This window comes from Panthera tigris, chromosome C2 (genome assembly GCF_018350195.1).
Source record: "Panthera tigris isolate Pti1 chromosome C2, P.tigris_Pti1_mat1.1, whole genome shotgun sequence".
NCBI lineage: Eukaryota > Metazoa > Chordata > Mammalia > Carnivora > Felidae > Panthera > Panthera tigris.
The window spans coordinates 75,753,621-75,765,659 of NC_056668.1; positions in this window are offsets into that span (position 1 = coordinate 75,753,621).

Below are 12,039 nucleotides of genomic sequence, written 5' to 3' on the forward strand. Positions count from 1 at the left end.
ATAAAGAAATTTTCAATCTTTGGTTCTCTCTGGAATAGATTTTTCCTCTGGATGTGGATTTACTTTGCCCACAGTGCTTCTGCCAAAACCATTATCTGTGGGCCTTTGGGATGCCTTATTTGCTGTCATATTTTTCCACATAGCATTGATTATAACCCAAACCAAAACAAAATGAAAAACTCATCTAATAGCAAGTGAAGTGAGATAATGAACTCATGCTCATTGAATTATTATTATTAGTCTTACCACATGTTCCATCATCCTGAAGCTGCCAGCCTTACAAAACATTGCAATGGCCTTCAGAGACTCAATTATGGTGTCAGGTAGGGCTAATGTCCTCTAAAATGTAGTATATGGTTTAAATTAGAAACCAACAAATACGTTGTTTATCCCATATCCAGAATTCATGGGTCTGATAATCAAAGGGTAGAAATGGTAGCAGCTGTACTCACTAATATCCTAGTGAGTCATTAGTAAAATTTGGCCTTTCTGTTCCAGAAACTTTGGATTCTATACGTCCCGGAATCTTAGTTTCCAAAGTAAGAAAGCTGCGTCAGAGGGTATCATGCTTCTACCAGGGCACATGGCAGTGGTTTTAATAAACTAGAAGAAGACAATGCTACCTGAGCACTTTGTGCTCCTCATTCTAGACAATCTAGAGGGAAAAGGTAGGGGGTTGGTCCTGAATCTTCTGTGATCATTGGTCCTGACTACCAAAAAGAGATTGGGTTGTTATCACACAATGAAAGTAAGGGGGAGTTTGTCTGGAAGGGAGAGGCTTTCTGACCTGCTTCTTATTATTCGTAGGACCTTGTGATTAAAATCAATGAATAACTGCAACAATCCATAGGAAAAATGTTAATGGCTTAGACTTACCAGAAATCAAGGTTTTATTAGCCCATCAGTCAAGGAACTAAGACTAGCCAAGGTATTTGCCAAAGGTAAATGGTACAAAACATAGGTAGAGGAAAAAGGGTGGTTTTAAATACCAGCTATGGCTATGTAATTGGTTGTAAGAACAAGGACTGTTATAGTTGTGAGCACCCGCATCTCTGATTTTAATATGAATACATATATGCATACATTAACCACTTTTTCAAGTTCCACTCTCCCACTCCCATATCATATAATATAAAATGTGGTAGTGGTAATTAAATTTATATCTAAATATTTAAGTTGTAGGATATCAAATGGAGAATGTGATTCAACTAGAACAGGAATGAGCATCACCCAAAAACCAATGATGGGACAGTGTGCCCTCTGCTGAGGAGAAAGTTGCATAGCAAAAAATATGATTTTTTTATTGTCTTTGTTGGAAATTAAATTAACTATATTTAAAACAAAGATGTATGGGGGCTCACTTGGCTGAGCGTCTGACTCTTGATTTGGGCTAGTTCATGGTCCCAGCATCATGGGGTCAGGCCCTGCATCCCTGCTTGGGATTCTCTCTCTCCCTCTGCCCCTCACCACCCACCACTTGTATGCTCTCTCTCTAAAACTTAGAAATCAATTAATTAATTAAAAGAAAAAGAAAAAAAAAAGTGTATGGATGCCAAATAGGCAGGGGGTGGCCTGTGGTGGATTTATATTGACTCTTCTTAGGTTAGAATTAGCATTTCCCAGAATTTTTTTCTCCATTCTGGCTTCATGTGAGCCACAAAAGACTTTTTATATGAGTTTTGAAAAGTGGAAAAGCAGCAGGAGCCGTATTATTTTATCCTCTAAAGGCATATGGCGCCAGTGCACCGCTGGGGCTCTCACACACTCTCCTGGATCTGCAGGCTCACTCTGTGGGGTAGGGGCAGCAGGCGGTCCACAGCTCCTCCAGCTCCTGCCACACACCTCTCCTCAGCCCCCCTGATTCCTGGGTTGGCGGCTGCACAGTCAGCGTCATCAAAGTTGGAGGTTTGGAGCAAATGCAAGACACGTGTTGTGGTTTCTTCCTTTCTGTAGGTTTCCATTTGTCCTTGAATTTCCCTACTTCAAAACCCATCTTTCCTTCCTGACCACTTTCCCCTCAGGCCTAGCACAGATGCAGAAACTACAGCTTCATATGGACTGATTAACCATTTCCTACAATGGTGTGAGGTCTCATGTGTGTAATAAGTACATTATTTGATACCACTCTGAACGATTGTTTCTGATTGAACCATACTGGTACACCTTTCTTTGCAAACATGTGGTGTTAATCTCTCTCCACACACAACCTCCCACCACCCTGACTTTTTACCATCTGATGTGACTTACATAAAATGGTACTTCATTGGTGTTTCAATTTGAAAATTGGGGACTACTGCTGGAATGGAAATATCACTGAAGTCCCATTTTAGACTTTAGCTATCCTTAGAATTTCCCGTCATTTCTTTAGTTGAAGAGGTACTTTGAATATTCTAGGTTCTTATTTCATAATGCTCTACATGTAGAAATTCCTTCTTACAGATGATTAACTTTGTTTCAGGTGACCTATAATGAAAAAACACTCTTAACTTTGATATAGTATTTCTTCTTTTTTGCCTTATGGTTCATTTATAGTTTTGGGATTTTAAGATGTTTTCTCTCTCATATTAAGGTCACAAGAATATTTGCCTATATTTTATGTCTATTTATTTATTTTTGAGAGAGAAAGAGAGAGAGAGAGAGAGGGCATGTACACACAAGTGGGGAAGGGTGGAGAAGGGGAGAGAGAGAGAGAGAGAGAGAGAGAGAGAGAATATGAAGCAGGCTCCAGGCTCTGAGCTGTCAGTGCAGAGCTTGACACAGGGCTCAAACCCATGAACCATGAGATCATGACCTGAGCCAAAGTCAGCACTTAACTGACTGAGCCACCCAGGTGCCCCTACGTATACTTTTTAATATAATTTTTACACTGTTTTCTTTATAGTTTCTTTATACAGTTTTCTTTACACAGTTTTCTTTACACAGTTTTCTTTATATACCTTTATGGTTTTACCGCTAATGTTGCTTTCTAAACAATTTCTCCTTACTTCCACCATTTAGTGGCCCCATCCCTCTCTTGAGACACACACCCCAATACACACACTATAATATTAGAGAGACACACACACAGCCTATAGGTTCTATTTTTCAGGAGCACCTTATCTAAAACATTTATCAATACCTAGTTTCACCTTTGTATTCTCTCCAAAAGACAAGAACCCTAGCATGCTCTCACTTTCCTTCTAATCCCTCCTGCCTGACCTCTTTAACCATCTCAGCTTTCCACCAACCATATCCTCAGCACTGACTGAGAACCAACTTTCCTTCATTTCAAGTATTTGCCTCGTGTCTTTTTTATGAGTTTATTAGATTAATTTATACCCAACCTCTTTTGAATCTTTAGTATTTCCTGAGTTGGGATTTCAGGAGGGAGCCTGTAGATTTTATTAATTTACCATCTTGCCCCAAATGCTAATTTCTTTTCTGATGCAGACATTCTTTGTCATGTTTAAAAATAATAGCATCAAAAATTTAAAACTCTTTCTGCATTACCTCATCCAATTAAATATGTGAATAATGGTACTGCTTATCAACAATCAGGTCAATGAGAATAGGGTGAATAAGTGGTAAGATAATACAATATAAATGCAAAGTACAGGTCAAATTCTATTAAAATCATATAGACAAATTAATTGTGATCTCAAATGTTTAGAAAACTAGTACACAGACAATATTAACTACAAAAGTAAAATAAAGTGTCATTTTTAGAATATTAAAATGTGATACACAAATTAGGGTAATGTATGTCACAGAATATTTAATTCATAGTTCAAAGAGCATTGGAGGAACAAAAATTTATATAGTCTTTTGGGAAAATCATATCTATTAATTTTGCAAGTTAGAGTCTTATAGGGCAATAAACATATGGAGCTAACTTTTCTACAAGGCAGAACTCACTTTTATCTCTACGTGGTTAAAAATATGGTAGGTAATGTCTCAGAATCAGGGTCCTAATCAAGAGGTCCCCTAGGTATTTAAATAATTTCTAGGAAGTCCTGTTAGACAATGCTCTAGTATCACAATGAAAAGACATGCACATATTTTGTCTCATTTCCAAATTTTGGATATTTTTTTGACAATATAAAATTATTCCATAGTCTTATAAATCAACCATATTCTACTTTTCTTTATTGTTTTCAACCCCTGACATTTTTATTTTTAAGTATTTAATTCCAGCTGAGACAGTAAGAATCTCTAAATAGTAAATAAGTCTACTAGTTTTATCCCTCACAAATATTGACAGCTAGAGATAAGGATTTTCTAAACCTTAGTCCCTGATTCCATCAAGAGAACATTTATGCATTAAAAACAATTTCTCCACTCTCTCTGTAGTTTTTTCTCTTACCTTTCCTACAACTTAGGGGACTGACTCCTGTATAATTTTTGCACTCTTAAGGTAAATTTTCCTTTTTCCTATATTGAGATAATTTATTTTTTCAAGACACTAATCTTACTGAAAATGATGTTTCATCTTACTTTCCTTTAATATTGCCTGTTTAAAATAAAATGCATGGAAAACTTAATTGCATATTTAATGTTTAATTATCATGGTAAGATATTCAATGCCCTTTTTTCTCTTTACTCTCATTATTAGATGAAAAATTATAGTGCTTCATGTAGCTTTAAGGAATGATGATGATGATGACAATGTTCAACCTAAGTCCAGCACTCAGAATTTACCAATGTTTTCACTTTCCAGGTCCATTTAAATTCAATCAACTTTCCCTACAATGTTGATAGGTGGACTAGACAGATGATCCTCTCTATAAAGGCATTAACACTGAAACTTGCATAGTAAGTGAATTTATAACTTTACTAATAAACTCTAGAATCACTAATCACCTACAGATTCTTTGAATTCAAGTTCTATCCTTTTTCCTGTGTGTCACATTCAGTGAAAATACTTTTTTTTTAAATGGATGGAACTGAAAGTTATTATACTGAGTGAAATAAGTCAGTCAGAGAAGGACCGATATATATTATCACTCATATGTGGATCTTGAGAAACTTAACAGAAGACCATGGGGGAAGGGAGGGGAAAAAATAGTTAAAAACAGAGGGGGAGGGAGGCAAACCATAAATGACTCTTAAATACAGACAACAAACTGAGGGTGGATAGAGGGAGTGGGGGATAGGTGAAAATGGGTGATGGGCATTGAGGAGGGCACTTGTTGAGATGAGCACTGCATGTTGTATGTGAGCAATGAACCACGGGAATCTACCCCAAAAACCAATAGCACACTTTACACACTGTATGTTAGCCAATTTGACAATAAATTATATTTTAAAAAATAGTAAAATAGATAAATAAATGGATAGATACATTGTGATGTATTCAAAAAAATAAATAAAAAATTTTAAATAGTTTTAAAAATGTTTATTTATTTATTTTGAGAGAGAGAGAGAGAGAGAGAGAGAGAGAGAAAGGGTCAAAGAAAGAGGGAGAGAGAGGATCCCAAGCAGGCTCTGTGCTGTCAGTGCAGGGACCGACGTGTGGCTCAATCCCCAAAACTGGTGAGATCATGACCTAAGCCAAAATCAAGAGCCGGATGTTCAACTAACTGAGCTACCCAGGCACGCTCCCCTTTTTTTAATGTTTGTGAAAGTACTTTCTACACTGCAAACTACTATACATATATGCAGGGTTGTTATTACAACATTTATTATTCCTTTCCTTTTGTCTAACTCTATACTACCATGTATCTTCATTCACTCAACAGAAAGAAGTTAGATAAGATATGTATGTGTGTGTGTGGAGCCTATCTAAGATAAAAGTGAAGTTTTCTCCCTAATTTGTTACACAAGTAAATTGGACTTTGCAAATTATGAAACTGTTACTGAATATGCAAGCCCTAATGCTGCTAATGCTTATCCCAAATTTATATAAGGAAAGGAGTATAATAGTTCTACAAGATAACTCAGCAAAACACTCTCTGGAGAGATATGAAAGAGATTTTTCCCACTAGACAGCATGCCCCTCTTTATAAGATCAGTAGTGGATTATATAATTTCTGAGTGATGTAATGGATTGCATAAAGAAGAAACCTAAATGGTGTTTGACTGTAAGGAAAACAAAACAAATAAAATGCAAAGTCATTCTAAATTGCAACCAGCATAGTAATCACTAGCATCTTCAACTGCAGAAACAATTTGACTCCATAAAAATGAGAATCTAACTTATTCAACAAACATGGTGTTCCATAGCCCATCTTTAGCTTGGCATTTACTGCTGGGATTACCATAGGCAACCCAGCTGTTCTCGTCTATAGGGAAGGAGGCCAAGACTCAGTTGGAAACAATCAAAGACTAAAATCCTGCTGTTTAAGAATAAGTGAGAATCAGAGAATCAAGAAAACTTCAAAGAGTTGCTGGAAATCAATAAATGGACATTTTTGAATGAGTAAGTGGGTTTTTATCCTCCTTTCTTCTGTATTTTTTAACAAATTAGACATTGACATTTAAAAAAGCTAGTTTTTATTGACTTTGGAAGCATAAGAAAATTCTACTACTTATTTTTCAAAGAAAAATTAAACTTGTATTTTTTTTTAGATTTTAAAGTATAGAATGAACACAGCCCAGTTATAACAGATTTTACTCCCTGATTATGCCAAAACTGTCCCACCTTTTGCTTTTGTTACCTTCTCTCAACCTCAGTAGTTCTTAACCTTTTATTGTGACATGGACAACTTTGAAAGTATGATGGAAACTATGGTCCCTAACCTTGGAAGCAAATGCATAAACATATAAAATTACATAATCAGATTATGAGTCCCTAGAATCCCATCCTTTAGGCTCAGCTGAAGAAACTTACTGCACTTGCACTCTTCTTTTATCCTTTGCTTGTCAAACTCCAGTACAACTTTCAAGACTCAATTCAAAGATGCCACCTATGAGAAGTCTTCTCTATTTCTATCTCTCTCTGCAAGTTGACATTTATTATTCCCTCCATTATGCTTATACCTTTATTATAACCATTTAATAATTTCCCTTACTGTCCTTCCTTCCACATTTATTAAATAGACACCATAAAATTAGAATGAATAAAACAATTTGTGTCTTCAAGGAACTCTTGATGCACTAGGAAGACTTATATAAATGTGTGACCATGTGAAATAGTGCTAATATATAGTGCAGGAAAGTATGGGAGTATGGGGAAAAGGATACCCAGTGTTTCTTAACAATATGCTGAACCCTATTTATAGAGAGTTCTGCAATATATCAAAAACCCTCCAATAATTCTTCTTCATTTAATACTCCCAACTTTGCCAGTTGCATCAATATTAATAACAAATAAATGTTACAGCTGATAAAATAAATTCAGAGAAGCGAAAATATGCCGAATGACCTAGCAAGTAATTAAGGAAACAAGGATTCCAAGTACTGTCTTCTGACTCCAAAGCCAATACTTTTCTTTCATACTGTGGGAGGTTTTTCCTAGCCTAGTGTAAGTCCATGTAAATCACGTGCCCATGTCCCTACTACTTTAGAAGGTTCTTGGGCTAAGGTACCACATGTTTTACATTTTATAGTGGAAGGGAGTAATAAGTGATAGAAACTGAGGTTAGGGATAGAAAAACCCAATAAGGGCATTTTGATCTATTTTGGAGGCTTTAGATTTTATTTTGAGTTGGTCAAAGCCATTCATAGGTTTTGAACAAATAAGCAAAAATTTTGATTTGTAACTTAAAAGAGTGACTGGCTATCTGTGAAGAATAGACCACAAGCTGTCTAGTTCAAAGATTTTACAACTCCCTAGGTGAGATTTGATGGCAGCTGGATCTAGGTGTCATTGGTAAATATGATAAAAATCTAAATGTATTTTACAAATAGAAATGAGATGATTTGCTTATGGATTTGATGTTGAGAGAAAGAGAGGAGCCAAGAATATGTTTAAGGTTGAGGCTATTTATTTGAAATAGAAGAATGAACACTTCAGTTTGGATGGAGCAGCAAAGTAAGGAGTTTATTTTCAAATATGTTAATTTTCACCTGCCTACTGCACAACCAAATTGAGATTCCAAGTAGTTGGATATAAGACATTGGAGTTCAGGAGAGAGTTTCAAACTCCATTTAAAAATTGGTGAGTCATTAACGTATAGCATATAGCATTGCCTACCAAGAGAATGATTTTAGGGATAGAAGTGTTGAAGTCAGGGAAAAACAGGAAGATGGAAATAAAATGAAATTAGAAGTGACATAAGAAGACCCAGACGGGGTAATGCCTGGCCAAAGGAAGACATTGTTTCAAGAAGAGGTTAATCCATTGTTTCAAATGTATGGTATGTTGAATTTTATGAAGACTGTGGCATTACTAACAAATATCATTGGATACGATGACAAGAGCAGTTTTACTGAAATGAGGGTACAAAGAGAAAATGGGAGGAGAAAGACTGGAGATGGTGACCTTGTTACATGATGATTTCTGACCCTTGAGCTATTCTAACACTGAGTGTCCAGAAAGTACATGAAAGTGTAGTAGAGATGAAGACTAAGATTATAAAACAAAAGTCATCTCTCCTTCAGTCTTGACCACAGGGAATTCATTCATCTGACTATATTTATAGGCTGCATGTTCTGTGCAAGACTCTGGTTATAGATTTATATAAATGAATTAAAAAGTATTTCAAAACCTAGCAGAAAATGTATATTTAACAATTAACTAAAGGCAGTTGGAAATTTTTTTTGCAAAGTTTAAACACTAGAGTCAATGGATTTTACTGACAGGAGATCTTGGAATCTCAATTAGAAATGTTTCACTTTTATTTACATGTAATGCTAAAAATCTTAATTATTTGGTTTTGCAGCTCACAAAGAATTAGAGATAGCATATTAGACTGAGGTTACCAATCAGAGTATGAATAAAGTGTGACACTTTGGTAAAGTGGCAAGATATTTTTAAATTAAGTAGTTGTAAGGAATCAAAGTGTAGAACAATTGCGCACATTTGGAGGAGGGAAAAACTAATCTATATTGCTTAGCAGGCCCTAAAAAAGCATGAAATTGATACTACCAAAAGTTATCAGTTACTGTGTCTTCAAAGAAGTCAAAGAGTATCTAAAATGGGATGATCCAAGCTAGATAACTCTATATTGAAATGTTTTGGTTGGCCTTCTTTTCTTCTTTCTTCCTTCACTTCTTTTTAATGTCATATAGATGAGCTGTTCACAAAATTATTTGAAACTCATATCTGGCTGTCTTGAATATCTGAAGAATTATTATACTATTCCTTACGAATATCTCCTCGTTCTCTCAAAAACATTCACCATAACTCAGTGTAAAATTCCATTCTTGAAAACAAATATTATTTGTACCCATATTTTATTTTATTTTATTTTATTTTTTTATTAAAAAATTTTTTTTAACGTTTATTTATTTTTGAGACAGAGAGAGACAGAGCATGAACGGGGGAGGGGCAGAGAGAGAGGGAGACACAGAATCGGAAGCAGGCTCCAGGCTCTGAGCCATCAGCCCAGAGCCCAACGCGGGGCTCGAACTCATGGACGGCAAGATCGTGACTTGAGCTGAAGTCGGCCCTTAACCGACTGAGCCACCCAGGCGCCCCTGTACCCATATTTTAAAATTATCTCTATTTAAAACATTCTTATTGCTCTGACTGATAGAAATAATATAGTTTTATAACTTATAGTTCAATATCAATAGGATTTTTAGAAGACTGTAAGTAATGTGAAAACTTCGTATATGCAGTTATTCAAAATGATTAAAATAAAGGTTTCTCCTTAAAAGAAAACAAAGCAAATGATAATTTATCGAGGACTTATTAGGGGTCAGACTAAGCTATCATATATCTTTCCTACATATTATTTATATACCTTATTATTCCATTTTATAGATTTCTTTCATAGTAAAATGCGGAAAGATTGTGACTTCAACAAGAACACACTGCTAATGTGGAGAAGCTGATATGTGTCCAAATCTTCTTCCAAAATCCCAGTCGTTTCACGTTGCTGAAGTAAAGTTTTGCCCTGTGAAAAATTTACACACATGACACTTCATTTCCAAATAAAGTCAGGACATACAGACATTGCTGTTGAACTCCTCTGTTTACAGTGGTTCTCAAACTTTATATTCTTTGAGATTACTTTGAGTGCTTATTAAATACAGATTCCTGCTCCCTCTCCAAGTTTTTCATTCACTAGATGAAATGAGATGAAAATATATACTTCTAACAATTCCAGGATGAAGTTTATGTTGCTGGTCTGGGGACCACACTTTGAGAACCACTGGCCCATAAATTCCTTCAGTACCTCAACAGTGAGTAAACACTTATTAAGCGTCTTAAGTGAGATGACCAGTATGCTAACTCAAAGGGGGAAATCCTTACACAATGGACAGTATATCAAGTAATCTTGTTATATACTTGAAATAATCTCATAATTTTGTCAATTTTACCTCAATACAGCTGGCGGGGGAGGGAAGGGAGTTCAAGTGTTCATATTTCACCCTAGGCCTGCACAATCAGTCTCCTGAGGGAGGACATAGGAGTTTCTATGAAGCCAGTAGAGTGAGGCAAAATGGCCCCATTTCCCAGAGGAGGGAATTCTGAGGCTCTCAGGAAGATCTAGTGATAGAATAAAAGTTGGAATCAAGTCAGAATCTCATCCCCATTGGTCAAAGTTCTCTCTGTTCCTTCCCAGCTCATCTAGTTTCTTTAAATTTTGATCCTTTCTTCTGATAGCAACTTTGCTTGTTTCCTTTTTACCTCAGATCCCAAAAGGAGGTATTTAGTTTCCATTGACAGAAAAGAGATCAATGAGAGATGCTCTTTGGAGTTCAAAATAAATTAAGTCAAAGGGTTAGATCCATATTCCCTATTTTAATTACTTCATCAAAACCTTCAATCTCAAAATCTCCCTATTCAGATGAGAATCCCAGAAACAGACACCAGGCTGAGGATTTCACATGCAAATGTGAAATGTGATTGTTTAAAAGAGGTATCCTAGAGAAACAGTGAGTAAGGGAGTAGGGGAAGCAATACAGAGCAAAGGAAAGATCAAGTAAAGATGCCTTTTTAGGTAAAGTACCAACCTTGGCTTGTTCCCACATAGCTCAAACAGTAAATTATCCTTCAGTGTTTGTCCCTGTTTGAGGCAAGGAAGCTGGCTTTTCTACTCTCACACCAATTAGTTACTTTAAAGTCCATCCTGGGTTTTACATTCCCAGGAATTTCAGACTTCTGCTGTCCACCAAGTAAAGAAAAGAGTGCAAAGGCACATGGTTTCTGGGGAAAGTACCCACAAATCTGGTGCGGGGATCAGAGGAATGCGGGCAGAGCATCACCAGTGTGCCCTAAGCCACAGGTCTATCTTTAGCTGCCCTTATATCTGAAATCTTATGGTTCACAAGATACTGAGAGTTTTTATTTCTCATATGTCTTTACTTTTTTTATTCCCATTGCCACTGTTACAGTTAAGGATCCTTTTGCCTCTAACATGGTAACTCCAGAAGCCTACAAATTTTGGACATAAATCTACCTGTTTATAATTTTTTCTATCTAATCAGTCACCCATTTTGCATAACCATATGAGTGATTTCCATGAGGAGTAGTTGCACTGTTCCTTCTCTTCACATAATAAAGTTTTGATCGTGTCATTTACTTAGAGCTTTTTATCTCTCACCGTGGGTGATAGCATAAACTCCAACTGCCTGTGTGTTCCTGCAAGTCCTCCACAATCTAAACCCGGCCTGCCTTTCCTGTATAGTGTCTCTCCATCTCAACTAAGATGCTCTATGCCAACCATTCCCAAGACTCCCATTCTCTGAAAAAGTCTATGGACTATTATACCTCCATGCTTTTAACTATTCTATTTGCTCGCCTTGTTGCATACCTGCCCAAGTCCATCTCCATTCATTGAAATTTCACCTATTCTTCACAGTCCGAATGAAATGCCACCACCTCTGTGAACCTTGGGTTAATCTCCAGTCAGGATTAAATACTGCCCTCTCTGCTCTTGATGTTCCTATAGCACATTGCAGGCACACCTCTTAAGACACGTTCTTTTTTATTTTCCAGTGTTGCTACAT